Source organism: Balaenoptera borealis (assembly GCF_965194805.1).
Source record: "Balaenoptera borealis genome assembly, chromosome: 4".
Classification (NCBI taxonomy): Eukaryota; Metazoa; Chordata; class Mammalia; order Artiodactyla; family Balaenopteridae; genus Balaenoptera; species Balaenoptera borealis.
This window is the reverse complement of record NC_138861.1, coordinates 80,590,445-80,610,863: the sequence shown is the minus strand read 5'-3', so window position 1 is coordinate 80,610,863 and position 20,419 is coordinate 80,590,445.

The following is a 20,419-nucleotide window of genomic DNA, read 5'->3' as shown; positions in this document are numbered from 1 at the left end:
GGTCATTAAGCTGTTTCCCATCTAGATCTCCTGTACTCAATGGAAACCATGACTTTCCATGTCTTTAAACAGACAAATAACATGACTGAAGTAAAGAGAACCAGCTTTTAATCTTATAACCACATAGAAAGTCTAACTCTGTATCCTGACACAATTGACCATACCACATCTAGATATATTGGGTAAGCAGATTATGGCAAAACCAAATTACTAGACCATTGGTCATGACCCAATTGTTTTCATCATTCAGAAAAAGTTTCCTTCAGTTTCACTGACATTTTAATCTCCTTCTCATAGAAGAGGGCTCTGCTTTGTACCTGACTCCCTTAGTATCATTTCAATCAAGGGATTTTTACATCTCTGGTTCTACCTGTGAATTCTGCACCCTCTTGGGTTTCATAAAATGGTATGAAGTTTGTGACTTGGGTGGTGAGAAACACAATGTTCTGATCTGGTGCCCAAGTTAAATAGAATGGAAAATGACTCTTTCCTGAAGATGGATACTTTTGTTTACAACTAAATTTGATGATGATTTTAATTGCCATTAATATAAAGTCAATACTCATTTTTGAAAAACAAATAGAAATGCTTTTCATTGAAATTAGAAATGCTTGAAAAAGTCTGATCTTAATTGATATCTATGGTCTTCTAACTTATGCCTGAAAAATATGCCAGAATCCAGTATCTTGACTGCATTTCATAAGATCTGGGTAAAGGCTTTGATTTTAATTTCTTTTTAGTGCTTAATTTTCCAGAAAACATTACATTTCTAAACTGATATCTCATATTGAAAACTGTACCGGAATTGACATGACTCAGCCACAATTCAACAAAGTAAAATGCTATCCAAAAATTTCCTTCTCAGGAGCTCTACAAAAGATATATGGCTCTCTAATTCAAAAAGAGTCATGTACCACAATGTTCATTGCAGTTCTATTTACAATAGCCAGGACATGGAAGCAACCTAAGTGTCCATCAACAGATGAATGGATAAAGAAGATGTGGCACATATATACAATGGAATAATCCAGCCATAAAAAGAAATGAAATTGAGTTATTTGTAGCAAGGTGGATGGACCTAGAGACTATCATACAGAGTGAAGTAAGTCAGAAAGAGAAAAACAAATACCGTATGCTAACACATATATATGGAATCCAAAAAAAAAAAAAAAGGTTCTGAAGAACCTAGGGGCAGGACAGGAATAAAGATGCAGACGTAGAGAATGGACCTGAGGACACAGGGAGGGTGAAGGGTAAGCTGGGACAAAGTGAGAGAGTGGCATGGACATATATACACTACCAAATGTAAAATAGATAGCAAGTGGGAAGCAGCCACATAGCACAGGGAGATCAGCTCGGTGCTTTGTGACCACCTAGAGGGGTGGGATAGGGAGGGTGGGAGGGAGATGCAAGAGGGAGGAGATATGGGGATATATATATATACATATAGCTGATTCACTTTGTTATACAGAAGAAACTAACACAACATTGTAAAGCAATTATACTCCGATAAAGATGTTAAAAAAATTAAAAAAAAAAAGATACATGGCTCTCCATTAAATTAAATTGTTGTGTGTTCTTTTTTTTTCTGTCAAGTGTTTACACTGGCTAATTCCATTAGCTAGTTTATGTTTTACATATCAACTTTAATATAGATTTAATTCTAATGATGTTCATTTTTAGATATTGACATATTTCCATTAAAATATTAAGGTCAGTGGTTATTAATATTTCATAATAAAGAGAGGTAACACAGGAATAGTCTTCAAGTAGGCAATAATAGAATATTGAAAAAACTCTTCTATCTTGGAGTTATATTAGAGAATATGAGTGATTATACAACGGCCTTCTCCAGATATATTTAAGAATCAGGTGGGTGACTGGGTGGTTTAAGAATAATCTTGAAGAAAAATATTTTAAATCTCTCCTCTATTGCCTTCACATTCCAGAGTTGTGTTTTTAATTTCAGAAATATGAAAAAATATACTGTGTTGTATCCAAACAAAAACAACTAGCTACACAGTATTTTAATCAATTGGGTTGATGAATTGTCCAGTGTTATCTGAAATAAATATAGCAACAGTTTTTATTAACTTTCTAAATAGACTAATCTATACTAATTATCTCTACTCCAATATTTACCAACTCTATCTATTGCTTCTGCCCCTAATCCTCTGGTGAAATTATTCACAATAAGACCACGAAGTCACCAATGTTCCCCTAATGTCAAATACCAATTTCAGTTCTGCATTTATTGATGCCATTGACACATGACTGGAGTTTGGCTGCACAAGGGCTGATTAGCAGTACTTGATAAGGGCCTTTCCAGCAAGGCTGAAGAGAGTTTTCCTGGAAGTGTCTTTTCCAATAGACAAAATCTCCAGTTTGCAAGGTGTGATGCTTAAGGTCTTCATCTTCTGGGGTGCACTGTGAAAAGATTGCTTTACCCAATCATGGTTATATTTAATAGAGGCTTAGGCCTTTGCAACATTAGAGTATCTCTCCTTTTATCAGTTGTAGGTCAAAAGAAGCAGGAGCCAAGTGCATTGGGAGTCCTGTGACTGTCTCAAAGGGTGAGAGTTGATGAGTCCCAGAAGGGATGGATCTGAGATTCAGAAGGACCAACAGCAATGCTTGTGGCCAAGGTATTGGAGGGCTTCTACAAACTTTTCCAATCGAGATTTTTTTTTTTAATTAATTAATTAATTAAGTTATTTTTGGCTGCGTTGAGTCGTCGTTGCTGCCCACAGGCTTTCTCTAGTTCTGGTGAGTGGGGGCTACTCTTCGTTGTGGTGCATGGGTTTCTCATTTCGGTGGCTTCTCTTGTTGCGGAGCACGGGCTCTAGAGTGTAGGCTCAGTAGATGTGGTGCACAGGCTTAGCTGCTCCTCAGCATGTGGGATCTTTCCGGGCCAGGATTAGAACCCATGTCCCCTGCATTGGCAGGTGGATTCTTAACCACTGCGTCACCAGGGAAGTCCCCTGAGTCTTAATAATGCCATTAATGTGTTTGACTAAAGCAGAGGATTGAGGGTGGTGAGCACAGCGAAAGTGTAAAACCAGCCAAACAGCAGAGACTTGCAGAAGCACCTGGCCAGTAAAATGAGTTCCTTAACCACTGTGAAGTTCAAGAGGAGTTTCCCAGGTAGGGATAATATCTTCCAAAGGGACTTTAGCCACAGAAGAGACAATAGCCTCTCTGAAAGGGAAGGCTTCACTCCAGTGTGAAAATATAAAGACCATGACTAAAACATATTTATACCCATTAGACAGAGGGAGTTGTATCAAATCTATTTGCCAGACTTCAAATGGTCCACTAGACAGTTTAAAGTGTTCCAGGAGTAGTAGGAACAGGCTTCCCTGACTTGTATTTTGGATAAGTAGGACAAGTGGGGTAGGTCATTGTTGTGGCCTTGTTAATGTTTCCCCACCAATAGCAATTCAAGAAAGCTATCATTTTGTCCATAAACGAATGGTTTAATGTGTGTATAATGGTGAGGAGTGGGAATTTTAGAGTCTCCAGTAGGCCCGGGTTGGTATTTAGCCTAAACCAGAGCTTTCTCTTTTTGTCAAAACAATTGTCAAGTTTTCAATCTTGTTTTTCCTTTTCTGCGGTCAATTTTTGGGCCTCTCTGGACAGTTCTTCCAAATTATTATTTGGGGAAATATCCCTTTGGACCATGACAGAGGTTTGGCTGCTCTTGGTCCCCTTAAGGGTAGTGTTCCCTGCAGAAATATCAGCAAGGTGATTTCCTCTAGCTTCCTGAGAACCAAGTTTAGAATGCCTTGGAATCTTAATAATCACTAAAGTGGCTGGAAAAGGTATTACATCTAATCATTCCTGAGCATTGGGGCCATTTTTAATTCTATTTCTACAGAAAGTAAGAAAGCCATGTTGCTTCCACAACATTCTAAAATCATGAACTATTCTGAGGGCACATCTACTATCAGTATAAATATTGGCAGTTTTGTCCTTGGCCAAAGTACAAACCTGTGTAAGAGTGTATAATCCAGCCTGTTGAACCAAACTAGCCACAGATAAAGATGTTGCCTCAACAACATTGTCAAAAGTATTTATAATAGCATACCCAGCACAATATTTGCCATTGTCACCTTTTAAATAGGAACCATCAGTGAATAATGAGAAGTCAACTTTACCCAATGGAATTTCCTGTAGATCATTATGAGGAGTCAGGAGGTGGTCCACCAGATTTAAGCGGTTGTGACGGACTTTGTTGGTGACAGAGGGGAGAAAAGTAGCCAGGCTAAGGTTATTAAAATGTAAAATAGGGGACTCCCCTGGTGGCACAATGGATAAAACTACATGCTCCCAATGCAGCGGGCCCGGGTTCAATCCCTGGCCAGGGAACTAGATCTCACATGCTGCAACTAAGAGTTCGTATGCCACTACTAAGGAGCCTGTGTGTCACAACTAAGGAGCCCATGTGCTGCAACTAAGGAGCCTGCCTGCTGCAACTAAGACCTGGTGCAACCAAATAAATAAATATTAAAATGTAAAATAGTTATCTGAGGGGCATTTAATACAAAGGACTTCATAGGAGGTGAAGTGGCTGACTGAGAAATGTTGAGTGTCATGAGAATTCACGAGAGTTTCTACTGCATGAAGCACAAAAATGATTAAAGGGAACAACAATTTTCCCACTGGCCTTAACCAAAAGGGCAGTGGCTGTAATGTCTCTAAGGCATGTGGGGTATCCCTGCACTACAGGGCCCAGTGGCTGGCTATAGGATTGATGGTGGTTCCCATGCTTTGGGTGTTTACCCAAGGGCATTCCCTTTCTTTTCACATCTAAAAAGGGAAAAGGGAATCTCGTAATTGGGATACCCAAGGACACGTGGGTTCATCAAACTCTCCTTTAAGGCTCTGAAGTCTATGTCATTCAATTCTTCCCATAAAATTGGGTCAGGCTTGTTATTGTTGAGTAAAACATATAGAGGTTTGACCATAAGAGAGAAATCTGGGATCCAATTTTGGCAATAACCTACTAGCCTGAGAAAACCTCCCAGTTGGCATTAGTTTGGGGTTTGGGGAAACAGGACACTGTGAAGTCTATCTGGATCTAGGTGTAGCCCTTGTTCTAATATCAGATGGCCTAAACATCAAACCTGGATTTGGGCAAACAGCAATTTTTCTTTTGTGACGTTACATTTTTCTAAGGCTAAAAGTGGATGCTGTCTTCCTGTGAGGAAGTTTGAGAAGGAAAGCAAAGAAGCAAAATCATCCACATATTGCAACAAAGTAGAACCTCTAGGGAACTTTACATCATCCAGGTTAGCCTTCAGGATTTGCAAAAAAATAAGGACTCTCAGTATAACCCGGAGGCATTACTGTTTCCTTACTAGTGAAAGGAAAAGGGTATTGTCTAGCTTCATCAACCGGAATACTAAAGACGGCACTACATAAATCAATTCAAGTAAAGAATTTACTTCCAGTGGGAACGCATATTAGTAAGATATAAGGGTTAAGAACAACAGGATGTCGAGGAATAACAGTGTTGTTCATTGTTTAGAGCAGGGCCCAACCTCTGGACCTATACGGTCCGCAGCCTGTTAGGAACCCGGCCGCACAGCAGGAGGTGAGCAGCGAGCGAGCGAGCAAAGCTTCATCTGCCGCCCCCCATCGCTTGCAATACCACCTGCACCGTCCCCCCAGTACACACCCCGGTCCATAGAAAAACTGTCTTCCACGAAACCAGTCCCTGGTGCCAAGTATGTCGGGGACCGCTGGCTTACAGGTCCTGGACAAACCTCCACTCTCAGCCCTTAGGTTTTCTCACTGGTAAAATAGGAGTGTTACTGGGCTAGTACAAGAGATAATGAAGCTTTGAACCTTGTAATCTTTTATTATAGGCTTTAAGCCTTGAAGGGCTTCATGTCTTGAAGGGCTTCTTTACTTATAGAGTATTGATAAATTCTGGGGTTTTGAGGGGTCTCTGAATTTTTATGTGAATTTTGCCAACATCAGTTGGCGATTTTGCCCATAAGGAAAGTGGCAGCTGATATCAATAGTGACAAGTGATCAGTGTTTTCAGAATCTGCTCTAGTACCATCAGAGACTGAACCAAAAAAAAGATGTCAAAGGGTCATTTAATTCACCTGGTGGGTTATTTTGATAACTGCTGTCAATTTCTAGAATTATTTCCATTTGGGAAAAAGAAAACCTGGCATACTTCTCTAAGAAGTCTTGGCCTAATAAGTGGATAGGGGTGGAGGAACTAAGGAGAAAATGGTGTGCACCTCTCAAAGGGCCTAAACAAAAGGGAATAGGTTCAGAGACTGGAATCACTTGAGGTTTAGTAGAGACCTCCATTATTCAAACGTTTTTATTACTCTGAGACAAGGACGTTTTAGAGTAGTGGGGTTGAGCACCGAGAGGTTCATCCCCAATCTGAAGAAATGTTTCTCCAAGACAATTAAGAGAGAGGATTGGGAAGGGCCCTTGTAGTTCCTTGGGCCACATGGTTGAGAATTGGGAGGACACTGGAAAGGCTGATTAGAGGTCTGGAGGCACCTAAAGCATGTACATTTGTAACAATCTCTCTTCCAATGTCCTGGCTCACTGCAATAGTAGCTGAAACTAGGAGGGTTTTGCTTTCCTTTAGGAGCCTTCATTTGTTGGAGTTGAATATTTTGGTGGTCTTCCTTGGAGGTAACTCATCTGAAGTACCAGAGAGTTGATTTGCCAGATGAACTAAATCTGGAGCGGACACAGTTTCCCATTTTACACTGGTCCTTTTCACTAGAAGGGAGGGGTCCCAGTTCATCCCATTAACAAACATAGAGTTAAAAAGTACTTGGGTGGATTCAACATCTGAAGGAAGACCAGAATTTTCTTTAAAAAATAATCTGAAGTCAATTGCAATAATCATGAATAGGTTCATCAGATTTTTGTGTGCAGGCCTGAATTTTGTCCCAATGACCAGGCTTTGGAAAAGCTCTTGATGAAGAGCTTGATGAATTTCAATTTCATCAATTTCTTGATGAAATCACCCAGCGATCACCCAAACCTGATTGTATAAGTTAGTTACTCTCAGTTGTAATTCTAGAGACCTCTCAGAACTTTCCCAATTAGTGGTTTTTATCCAGTGCTGGGCCTGGCCTACACGGACAAGCATATGAACTAGCTGATATAAATCAGAGAAACCAAGTGAATAAGTTTGAGTGACTGTGTTAAATTTCTCAGCAAATCTGTGAGAATCCTCAATTACTTTGGGAAAACCTTTGACTATGGCTTGCAGTTCAGCTTTAGTCCAGGGAATACAGTAAGTCCCTGTCTTTGGGAAGTATTCCATAGAAAACAACATTTCCATTTGAAGCCAATTTAGTTACGTGGTCCACTGGCAAAATAGATTTGTATTATATGTGTAGCAAGATATAGTTAAAGTTTCTTAAACCTTAAAATACAGTAAGTCCCCTACATACGAATGAGGTCCGTTCCAAAAGCACGTTCGTAAGTCCAATTTATTCGTTAAGTCCAACGAAGTTAGCCTAGGTACCCAACTAACAGAATCAGCTATATAGTACTGTACTGTAATAGGTTTATAATACTTTTCACACAAATAATACATAAAAAACACACACAAAAAATAAAGAAAACATTTTTAATCTTACAGTACAGTACCTTGAAAAGTACAGTAGTGCAATACAACAGCTGGCATACGGGGGCTGGCATCAAGTGAACAGGCAAGAAGAGTTACTGACTGGAGGAGGGAGAGGAGGTGGGAGATGGTAGAGCTGAAGGATCGTCAGCAATAGGAGACGGAGGGGATGCTGCAATTTCACCCATGCCTGACGTTGATGGCACAGGTTCTGGTTCCTTGCTGGATTCAATTCTACCCTCTTGAAAAAACGATCCAGTGATGTCTGGGTAGTAGCTCTTTTTTTCTCATCATAGATGACACGATAGCACTGGATTGCATTCTTTTTTAAAAAAAACTTTTTATTTTATATTGGGATACAGTCGATTATCAATGTTGTGATAGTTTCAGGTGCACAGCAAAGCAACTCAGCCATATATATACATGTAGCCATTCTCCCCCAAACTCCCCTCCCATCCAGGCTGCCACATAGCATTGAGCAGAGTTCCCTGTGCTATACAGTAGGACCTTGTTGGTTATCCATCTTAAATATAGCAGTGTGTACACATCAACCCCAAACTCCCTAACTATCCCTTCCCCCCACCCTGGTTTGCATTCCGAACGTCTGCTGCAGCCTTTATGTACCATTCTACGTTCGGGTCCTGTGCCTCAAAAACTAACAGTGCCTCCTCAAATAAAGACAATTTCCTGTGTCATGAATCTCTTCACTTCTTCAGCTACATCACCGCTTCCTTTACGCTTGCTTCCGGACGTCCTGGACTAGAAATAAAGATACTGTACTACTGTACTCTACACAGTCCTGTACAGTAAAGTACACAAAAGCACAACCACTTGTAGAGGATGCACACATGTGACAATGTACGCCGGACACGTGAACTTATGTGATTGGACATGTGAACACACGTTCGCATCTTCGAAAGTTCATATGTAGGGGACTTACTGTATTAAGAAATTAAGAGTTTAGTCTCTGGAGCCTCAGAAGGATTAAATTTAAATGGACAGGTTCTGACAAATTCAGAGGAAAAGGGAATGGGGCAAGTTTTGAGAAAAGGGGAAGTTTGGTGTGATAATTATTGCAGGGTAATTGTGGGAACAGTGGAGGCACAGGCGGTGTAGAAGGGAAGGAAGAAGATGGGGCCAGTGACAGTTTCAGGCCAGGAAAGAGCGAAGGGAGAGAAACAAGATGGCTCTGGAGGTGGAGCCTGAGGCGAAGAAGCCAAGGAAGAAGAATCTGAGGCTTCAGGAGTTATTTCATCTTTCTTAACCATTTGTTTGCCTCAGTTAATATTAAAATCTTATTTTGCAGAGAGGCAATTTTAGACTCCTGATAATGTTAGGAAGTCTCAAAATACCAACCAAAACAAGCATTCCACTCAGTTCTGGAAATTTTTGAGTTACTGTGGTCCAATTTAGTATTAAGGAAATTAAGTTTGGGGATTACAAAAGTTCCCCATAATGACCAGTGATATTCTAAATTGCCTTTGGTCAGGTTGGTCCATTTAGTTAGAAATGCACGTAAGGAAGGACCACGGTTTTTAAACATAACATTGGCCACAGTCCATGTGGGTGGGCACCCTCAAAATATTTAGATACTTGGGGTCCCATTTTCAGAGGTTTTTCCCTCTACATTAAAAACCATTTTCAAGCAGCTCAAACAGCTTACAGCACAAATGGCTCAATTCAAACAGCTTGCAAGCCAATTCCAGCCAGTCCTAAGAAGACAGCTTGGTCCTGGAAGGGCCAAGGCAAAGGCTTTTTTTTTTTTTTTTTTTTGCCAGTCTGCAGAGGATAGTCTTTCCAAAGTAATAGTCTGAAGGCTGAAAAACTTGGCACAGTTTCTTTTGAAGCAGTCCCTTCCTGAAGGAATTGGGCCAACAGCAATTCCAGCCACTATCAGTTGAAACAGTCTGATCTCAAGATCAGCTTGGCATGCCAACCGAGTACTAGGATACAGAACAAGGTCTTAACCAGAAAGTCAAAACCCTTAAATAGATCCCAAATAACCTGGAGAGCTTCAAACACAAAGACGGTGTGAGCTCAGATCCAGGAGAAAGACATACCTCCAAAGCCCAGAGTTGGTAAGAAAAGCAGTGAGCGACAAAGGGCTCAAATCTGCTCACCAGCCCCAGAGCCCTCAGGGGTCTTCTCTGGTTCCCATATGGGTGACCAAAATGTTGCCCTGAAACAAAGAAACTGCCAGATATTTCTCCAGCAAAGGTGGGTTTATGCAGGATCAGCAGAGAATTGCAATTCAGGGTTTGCAACATGGCAAGCCATGTACACTTTCCAACATGGCAAGGGAAGAAGAAAGCTTTTATAGAAAGGAAGTTGAGAGGGTTCTAGTAAATAAAGAGTCCATGGTTTTCATTGGCCGAGTCCTTGCCAGGAAAGAAGAGGAGTCTTTCTTCTTCCTGTTGGGCTCTGCTATCATCACAGGACATGAGAGCTCCCCCTTCTGGTCTTTTGACTCTACTTAGTTGAGGATTCTCTTTATTCTTTTTTTTTTAAAACAGCAGACAGAAAGTCAATGATTTCTGGTTAAAATTAGCAGAATCACACACACACACACACACACACACACACACGACTTTACTATTCAATTATCCCTAGAAATAAAGTAGTCTCAAATTGCAAACTATGAGGAAAAAAAAAATCTACTAACATTTTGCATAGCCAAACTTTTCTAATTTTATAGGTAAAGAATGGAACTTCATGTTAATGTACATTTTGTAGTAAGGTTGAACACTGTACTTAATTTTTCCATGTGAAATATTTACTGGTTTACTTTTCCACTTTTGAAAAGAGTTGTTGGTATTCTCTCTTACTTATAAAAGCAGCTTATGATTAAATAAACTTTGTCAATTATGTTGGAAACATTTCATCCTGCCTCTTACCAGAAGCATCAACTATTAGTATTTTCTTATATATTCTTTCAGAAATTTTTTATCCATATAGAGCCAAATATATGTGTGCTGTTTTCATATAAGGGAGGTATATTCTTTAACATACAGGGAAGCTTACAAACTCTTCACTATTTGCTTACTTCATTTAAAATATATTTTTTCATTTACAATATATTTTTAGAGGATTTTTCCTTGTCAATACATATTCAAATCACTCTTTTTTAAAGGCTGATAACATTGCCTTTGTTATGTATGTAATATTTTGTTTAAAAAGACCCCTTACCCCTGATTGTTTCTGGTCTTTTAATATTGTATATATCACATTGTACATATATTTTTAATGTGTACCAGCCATCTACAGGAAATTATTGTGTTGAAAGATATGTGCAGTTAGACTCCTGAGAGTTCTTATCAAGTGGTTAATCAAAGAAAATGTGCCAATTTACATCCCATTAACAGTAAGGGAGTACCTGTGTTAACCAAACATTTTAACTTTTGCCAACAGAATAGACCAAAAATGGAACATCATCATGTTAATTTGCACGTCTTTGATTACGACTGAAGTTGGGATGTTTCAAATTTTCATAAGGTATTTGCATTTCTTTTCTTCTATAGACTATCTGTACATTTGCTTTGCTGGTTTTATGTATATTTGTGTGTAGGTATGTGTATTTATATAAAATATACCTTATGGGCTTTCTTTATGTCTTTTATATTTCAAAAGTTTTGTTCACTTGATCTTTTGTGGTGTGAGAAAGGTAGACAGATCAAAGGAACAGAAGAGAGAGAACAGAAATACAAGCAAATGCATATGGGGATTTAGCAAATAGCTAAACGTGGCATTTCACTTCAATAGGGAAAAGATGGATTATTTTTTTTCTTAAAGTGTTTAGAATGACTGCTAGTCACTAGGAACAAATAGAGCTATATCCCAATATTATTATCTTTTACCAAAATATATTTTATAGATATCAAAGTAGAAAATGTGAAAATTAGTCTCATAGGAAATAGAAAAAATGAGTATATTTATTAATTATTTTAGTGTTGGTAATGACTTTTTTCATAAGACATACAGCCCAGAAACTATAGAAGAAAATATTGTTAAAGTTGCATATAACAAAATTATTAAATATCAGTCCAGAAAAAATATTACAAAAAAGTAAAAGTAGCAAATGATAAACTAAAAATAGGGCTATGTCTCCTAAAGATATAGGGCATTTCTACACATTAGAAAAATAACTCAACAACCCAATAAAAACATGGGTAGATTATATAAAGAAGAAATATCACCAGTTTATAAACCTCTCTCATCATCAACAAAATTCAATTTAAAACAAAAATCTGATACCATCATTACCTTCCAGGCTGACAAAAGTGAAAATATTTATTACTATTCATCCAGAAATCTCAAATGCTGGTGAAGATTGGCTCCACTTCTTTGGAGAACAATTTGGCGATCACATAATTTAAAAGGCACTACTAAATGTAAAACAGATAGCTAGTGGGAAGCAGCTGCATAGCACAGGGAGATCAGCTTGGTGCTTTGTGACCACCTAGAGGGGTGGGATAGGGAGGGTGGGAGGGAGATGCAAGAGGGAGGGGATATGGGGATATATGTATACAAATAGCTGATTCACTTTGTTATACAGCAGAAACTAACACACCATTGTAAAGTAATTATACTCCAATAAAGATGTTAAAAAAAAAGAAAAGAAAGAAAAGGTACATATTTTCTGGTTTAGAAATTTTACTTCTTGGAATTTATTCTTATATATACATGTGCACAAAAATGGATGCACTGACACTTATTAACAATGTTGTTTTCTGTCAGTATATTGTTAGCGAGGAAAGTAAAGCACTGAACAGTAGGCTGGGAAGGCTCCTATCTGTGTTGACATGTGGGACCCAGACCTAAACTGGAATGGAAACCTCTTTTTTTATTGCACACGTGTTCAGATGAGATCGGGCGCGTTCAGGGTGGTGTGGCTGTAGACTGCACACGTGTTCAAATGTTACCATTTGAATTTGTCATTTAATTAATAATAATGCAGGTGATCATAGGAGTTTTACTATCTAATATCCTGATATTTAATATTATGGTGGGATTTCACCAATCTCAGATGGACTGGTTATCCAGGAGTACTGAAATTTTAACCTGCACTACATCACCCTTCTCATGAGACTATACACAACGAACAATATCAAATGGAAGAAGGAAGCTTTTGGCAAAAGCTATATTTGGCCTTAAACCTCAAAGCTTGTAATCATTTTATGTTGGAACTTCTGAAGCTTAACCTGTCACCTTCTCTATTTCACTCAAACTCTCCTCCCACACACACCTACTCAACCTAAGGCAGGTTTTCAGTATTATCACATTTCATGGCAGGAAGAGGCAAAAAAATATGCAAAGAAAGAAAAATAAGTAAGCTTCAGGGTTGTTGAAATGGCCAAGTTCCTGAACTATACGACTCGAGGAGGCATGAGAGAAAAATTCAAATGGAGCTAGCCATTTGATCCACAGATTAATTTCACTCATTGGTTGTTACAGCCTTTTCAGTATTTGACATCCAATAAACAGATTTCTCCTTTAGGAGAAAAAAGGAGAAGAGTATGAGGGTAGAATCTTGAAATCTTTCTTTCCCCCAGACACTACAAAGCTAACAATTCTTAAGTCTATATTGCAAACTCATTCCTTTATTCAGAGGCCCGCCCAGACTATATTTCTAAGTCAACTAAATTTCTTAATTTGAATATCCCACCATCATCTTAAAATTAACTTGTCCCAAACTGAACCTATAATTTTCTCCTATATCTGTTCCTCTTGCTATGATAATCCCTGTCCTGGTTAAGGAACCCCCCCAGGAACCTAGACACTTAAGGTAAAAATGTCATGGTGGTCCCCCAAGCATCACTGAAGCAGGCCAAGAGGAACCCTTATGCCAATCCACACCCTTTAAAAAACACTGGATCTCTGTCTCTGTCTCTCTCTCTCACAGACATACACAGGCACACAAGGAGACACTATTAAGGAAGTCATGGGCACCTCTGTCCCTCTGAGTCTGGCACCCAGACTGGCACAAGGTGAACTGTGCCACCAATATCTTTCCTTTTGACAAGTACCCTTCAGTTTCCATGACGATGTTTCTCACATCTCTTGCCCTATATTTTTGAAACAAATGGGAACTACCTCTGAATGATGGGAAGGTGTGAGGACTGTGTCACTTCTGACTTCAGAAAGGGGCCTTGCTGTGGAGGAGGATGAAGATTTCAGCGGTGGATGTGCTTAGGTAAATGAAAAGACAAATTAATGAACTTATCAAATGTTCCTTCAGATGGCATAGGTACGGTGGATTCTGGCAATAACTTCTCATTAGTGCTAAGCATACATTTTCATGTTCTCTTCACGTTCCAATTTGTAGTTCCAGAGGTACTCAAGCATTAGTATCATATTACTAACTGTTCAATAGAGGCTGTGGAATATTTAGCAATATTAACAATTCATACTGATTTTAAACTTGTATCAGTAAAGGTCTAGAAGAAACAGGAATGAAGTATGACACCAATTCTTCATACTGGCAACCAGCTAGACATTAAATGCTAGAATTGTCCTTTAAATATAATATTCATTATAATTTGCATTTCACATCTTAATTTTAATAGATAATTAGGTTGCTTTAGATGAAAAATCTTTCCCAAAAGTATGAAAAGTAATTTTTTTAAGTTTACTTCAATTTGCCATTTTATTGAAAAAATATTAAATTACATATACTTTGAGTACAATTACATTTTAGCTTTTAATCCCTTAAGCCATTGTTTTCATGAAAAATTCTTGACCAGAACACTCATATATGTACTATAATTAAATTTAGCTATTGTTGATATTTTGCCACATTGTTATATAAAAATCATAGATTAACACTATAGTGAATCTGTCATTACAGAATTATATTTTTCAAGATGGAAGGACAGAACATGTTTTAATTACTGGATTGCTAACTTAAACTTTTAAAAATTTGTGATATGTTGGTCGGCATTGAGTTATGCACTGGGACCTGAAATGTGAGGGGCCAGCCCACTCCTTCTAGCCCCCTCCTGTTCTCTCATCTCTAACACCAACCCCTCACCAAGTCCTGCTAGACCAACCCCTAACCGATTCTTGAATCTTTCCCCTCCTTTTGTCCACATCCTCATGGATTTAACTTGGATGATAACAACAGTCCTCTAACAGGTCTCATCTCCTCTGTTCTCACTCTTATCAAATCTATGCTTCACAATACCAGAAGTAGCTTTTCTACATATCAAGTAAGCGATATCACTACTTTGCTTTAAATACTTAAACACCTTGAGGGCATTATGCTAAGTGAGATAAGTCAGGCAAAGAAACACAAATATTGTATGATGTCACTTATACATGGAATCTAAAAAAGCCAAACTTGTAAAAACAGAGAGCAGAATGGTGGTTACCAGAGGTTGGGAGGGGTGTCGGAATTAGGGAGATGTTGTTTAAGAGTGCATACTTGCAACTAGTAGATAAAGAAGCCCTAGAGATCTAATGTACAGCATAGTGATTATAGACAACAATACTGTATTATAAACTTCGAAGTTGCTAACAGACTAGATCTTAATTGTTCCCACCACAAAAAAAGAACTGATAATTATGTGACCTGATAGAGCTATGGTGGTAATCATATTGCAATAAACAAATGTATCAAATCAACACATTATAAACTTACACAGTATGTCAATAATATCCCAATCAAAATAAATTTTAAAAAATAAATATATAAAATGAAGTTGGTAGACATTTAGAAAAAAACACCGTGATTATTAGGAATCAGCACAAATAGACATAAGAAAACAATATGTAAAACTAAGCCCATTCCCACTGCAGTAGTTGTGGTGGTTGTAATGGTGGTGGGTGATGGAAGTATCAGACTGAAAATATCTCAGTCACTCTGTGTTAGGTGAGACTTTCAGTAAAATCATAGAGTCTCAAAGATGAAATACATACATACATACATATATAATCAGCCCCCAAATAACTTTATTAGTAAAATCTGAACCTGTGATCACAATATTTAAGGACACTGCATAACTTCCATGTTTAATTTTCTGTCATTTTCTCACATACCTTATTCCTCTAATACTAGATGTTTTGGTTTTTGTTGTTTTCCATAGGCTCTATTTTTTAGATCAGTTCAGTTTCACAGCAAAATTGAGCAGAAAGTACAGTTCCCATATACCCCCTGACCGCACAGATGCACAGCACAGCCTCCCTAGCTATCAACAACCCTCACCAGAGAGGTATGTGTGTTACAATCAATGAACCTACACTGGTATATTATTATCAACCAAAGTCCACAGTTTACCTGAGGGTTCATTCTTGGTGTCATACATTCTATGGGTTTTACAAATGTACAGTGAGACATATCTACCATTATAGTATCATACAGAGTAATTTCATTACCTAAAAATCCTCTGTGCTCTGCCTATTCTTTAATCTCTCTTCCCTAATCCCTGGCTATCACTGATCTTTTTACTGTCTCCATTGGTTTGTCTTTACAGAATGTCATACAGTTGAAATCACACAGTATGTAGCCTTTTCTGATTGGCTTCTTTCACTTAGTAATATGTATTTAAGGTTCCTTCGTGTCTTTTCATGGCTTGATTGCTTATTTCTTTTTAGTGCTGAATAATATTCCATTTTACAGATTTACCATAGTTTATTTAACCACTTACTGAAGTTCATTTTGGCTGTTCCCAGGTTGTGACAATTATGAATAAAGCTGCTATAAATATCTATTTGCAAGTTTTTTGTGGGCATGTTTTCAACTCAGATGGCTATACACCAAGGGAGTGTGACTGCTGGATCATATGGTAGTTAAGTTTAGTGTGAGGTTCCCCCTAAGCCTGGGTCTCCTTGATGTTTTAAACCTCAGGCTTGCCCACACTGAAACTCTAGCAATTTGTCAATTATAGTTTAGATTTCTGCTCCAGTAAATTGTGATTTTCTGTGTCCTCCTGTCTCTCTCTCTAATTTGAGGGGCAGCAATTTGCCCTGTGACCTCAATTCTCTGATGGATGTAGAAGAGTTGTGGATATTCAGTCTGTTAAGCGTTTTACTTGTTTTTAGGACAGTGACAACTTCCAAGCTCCTTGGATGCCAGACCTAAACCCCCCAAATGTTGTTGATTTTCTTAATGTGTCCTGGTATCTCTTTTACCTCCGTGCCTTAATACAAGTTTCTCTATCGACCTGGGCTCCTGTGCACTTGCTGCCACCATCTACACTCATCTACACTGGGTGACAACAGTCTGTTTTTGTTCACTTCACTTGAAGATGGAAGCTGCATACCCAGTGTCTACACAAGGCACCAGGACACAGTTCTTTAACAAGAAACAGAAACCCAACCCAAATTATCTTAAGCTAAAAAGGAAACCTATTGGCTCATTTAATATGAAAATATATGTGGTGGTCCTTGCTTTAGGCTTGGCTAGATCCAAAGGTTCAGATGTTATCAAGATGGTACTGTCTTTTCATTCTCAAAGGGACTATCCACATCTTAACAAAGATGGGGGCTCTGGGTTTGCTGTTTCCTTATACCAAAAATTCCTGCCACAAAAATATAATGATCCCTTTACTACCAACATCTATAGTAATCCCTTGAAAAGTTTTGGAGAGGTTATTGTTCCCAACAGTAAGGACTATTCTTACAGGTCAGCCTGGATTATGTTCTTTCTTGTATAGCCAGGAATCTCACATATAGAGGACAGGAACTCACCCAAAGGAAAGAATACAGACAAGATGTAAAGGTCACAGATAAATTCCAAGATGTAAAGGTCACAGATAAATTCCATGGTAACCTAGAGAGTCTCAAAAAATGTTCATATAATGACTTTTGGCAATCAAAATAGACAACTGTAATGACCCCTAACTTCATTTTTTTCGTATTTATTTTTTGCACATAGAGTTCAAATTCACTGAAAATTTATTTTCTCAAACCTAGTTTGAAGTGTCTACAATAGCTTCTAACAAATATATATCCATTAACAGTTGCATAAATGGAATGTAAATTAACAACAGCTGCACTTGAAACAATTTCGTTTCTTTTTTTCCAAAATGATCTTTAATATGATTCTCTGATATTGTTTTTACAATTAAGAGGTTTTGAAGAAAAGATTTCTTGCCAAAAAGAGAATAACTTTTAAACATTTTGAAGGTTGTTTGATTGCTATAGAAACAATCACACCACCTGCTATTTAAAGAAATACTAACTTTTGCAACTGTATCTGCCTTGAATATGAATTAATACCCTTTCCATTATGTATGATATCTTGATAAGAACTGCTTGTATTTACCCAACTCTGTTCTGAAGAGTCCAGACTATTTTTGAACATTAGCTAATAAATACAACATCACCTTGAAGTGTTGTGGATATGATTATTTTCAGTAATACAGAAAAACTAAAAGAATTCCTGATCTGCCTTATTTACTTATCAAATCATAGAAAAGACTGAAAGAAGGAGATGTCTGCAGTCCTCTGCTTCCTCATAATTCCCTGACTCATTCATTCACAAAATATGTATGGGGGAACAGCCTCTCAGCCAGCACTATAGTAGATACTGCACTTCTTTGCATACTTTGCAATTGTGTTCCAGTTATTTCTCCCATGCTAAGAATATTACTGTTATCGTTCTTGCTACATGTTTCTTTTCTTTATGCTCCTATTGTGTTTATGATTTATTTTTTAAAGTTTGGCAACATGCAAAACCCTATGTAGATGATAACAGTATCCACAGAAAACCTAAAAGTTGACTGGACATTTCAGGCAGGCTCTACACTACAAAATTTCCAAAACAAAACTAGTGATGTATAGAGGTAGCTTTGATATGGAACACATCTTGATTTGTTACAAATTCTAAAATGCAACCGTTACATATCATGATTTCAAACATCAGCAAAGGATCCAAGCAGATAATTCGTGAAAGAAGAAATGAAAAGAGTCAAATAAAATTTAAAAAATTCAACGTCGTTAATGATTCAATAAAAGCCAAGTAAAATAAGATGCAAGTTCTATATGTGATATTGGATTTTAAAAAGTTAATACCATATTATGTAGAGACATTGAGGAGATGGGCCCCTTATATACTGTTGATGGATACATTTTTTTGTAAAGCAATTTGGCACATGAATTGTGAAATATGATATTTTTATAGACTTTGATTCAGAATTTTTACTTTTAAGATAAAATCCCAAGGAAATAATCAGGAATGGGTACAGATTATGTAAAGAATTCTCACTGCAGCATTATTTACAACAGTGATCAAAGAGAAGGCATTTTACACTGTAACCATGAGGGAATAGTAAATTGTATTATGATACACTCGTGTACAATGGAGAATTGTATTTCCTATAAAATTTATTTAAGAGTAATTATTATTCACATGGAAAATTTTTACCATACGATGTTGTGATCAAAGTTGGACCAAATCTACACTAGAGCTATAGATACAGAAGTAAAAGGAGATACAGATTTGCAAAAAAAAGTAGCAAAATGTCATTATCATTAATAATGAGGCAATCGTTGATGGTTACTTCCTTCTTTATATGTTCCTGAGTATTACAAGTTTTCTTCAATGATTATGCATTTGTTTTTAAAATAAAATGCAATAAAATTTATTTTAAAAAGTAAGTTGGTTTCTGGTTCAGGACAGCTGACTGAACACAAAAATTTTTCTTCTCTTAACTCAAGATCCTCAAAAAGGGTCAGTAAAGAGTAAAAGGTATACATGACTATAATAAAGTGAGATAAGGGCTTTCAGCAGACAGAAGATTTATCAAACATGGACAAACAGAGGAGGACACACCCATCCTAGAATTTAAGAAGGGCCCAGAAATTGAGGGAGCTGGCTTTCTAGATACAACACCTCACTGTTAAGTTTTAGAAAAGGTGAAATATTCCCCATTTACCTTGACCCCTAAATAATGCAAACCTACCCAAAGTGTTGGGGTGAAGGGGAAGAAGACTTCTTTCTATGAAACTGAAGTGGCTCTCCGTGGGCAAACTGGGATAAGTGGATATTTGCCTCAAAAGAAAAACTGTTCAAATTCTACTATTCAGAAAAATTCCAGTTCCCTGCTCAATTATTCAAAATGAAGTCTGCCAGTTCACAGGTCCCATCCATACACCTGGCATTGCCAGTCATTCTCATTATGAAAGAAAAATGCTAGAAATTGAAGAAAAACCTGTAGCAAGAGAAAGATCAGGGTAAACAAATTTGAAAAAGTTGCTACAGTAGAAATATCAATTATCAGGGAACTGAAGAGAATTTAAAAAAAATAAAGAACTTTAACCCTAAACATGGAATTTTGAAAAGACTTTCTAAATCCCCCAAATGAGAAAAGTGTGGTACAAAGAAAAAATTGCTCGATATTCATGTATCATACAAAGACATCCATAGACAATGTCTGAAATGGATTAATCAAGACATATCAATTTAAGTTTAATGATGTAGAGTTACAGGAAGAAATAACAAACAGAAAAACAATTAGAAAACTGTAAAATGGTTCTAATGAAAGAGAAACTGAAGATAGGAGGAAATCATGTGGGAGGCTTTTTTTTTAAGCCCTTTACACTGCTAGAGTTTTAAAACCATGTACTTGTATTACTTCGTTACAAATAAAAAATGTTAAAAATAAAAGGGAAAAAATCTGTTTCAAAATGTTCCTTCTCAAAATAACAAGATTTCCAAACAAAAGTCAGGTTTCTAAATTCACACTTGTTTTAACTCTCTTTCTGAGTAGTGAAAAGAGAAATGGAGAATCATCTCTGAAGTTTTAACAGGAATGATTTATTTTGTTGTTGTCACTGAAATTCTGTAGTCAAATATGTACTTGA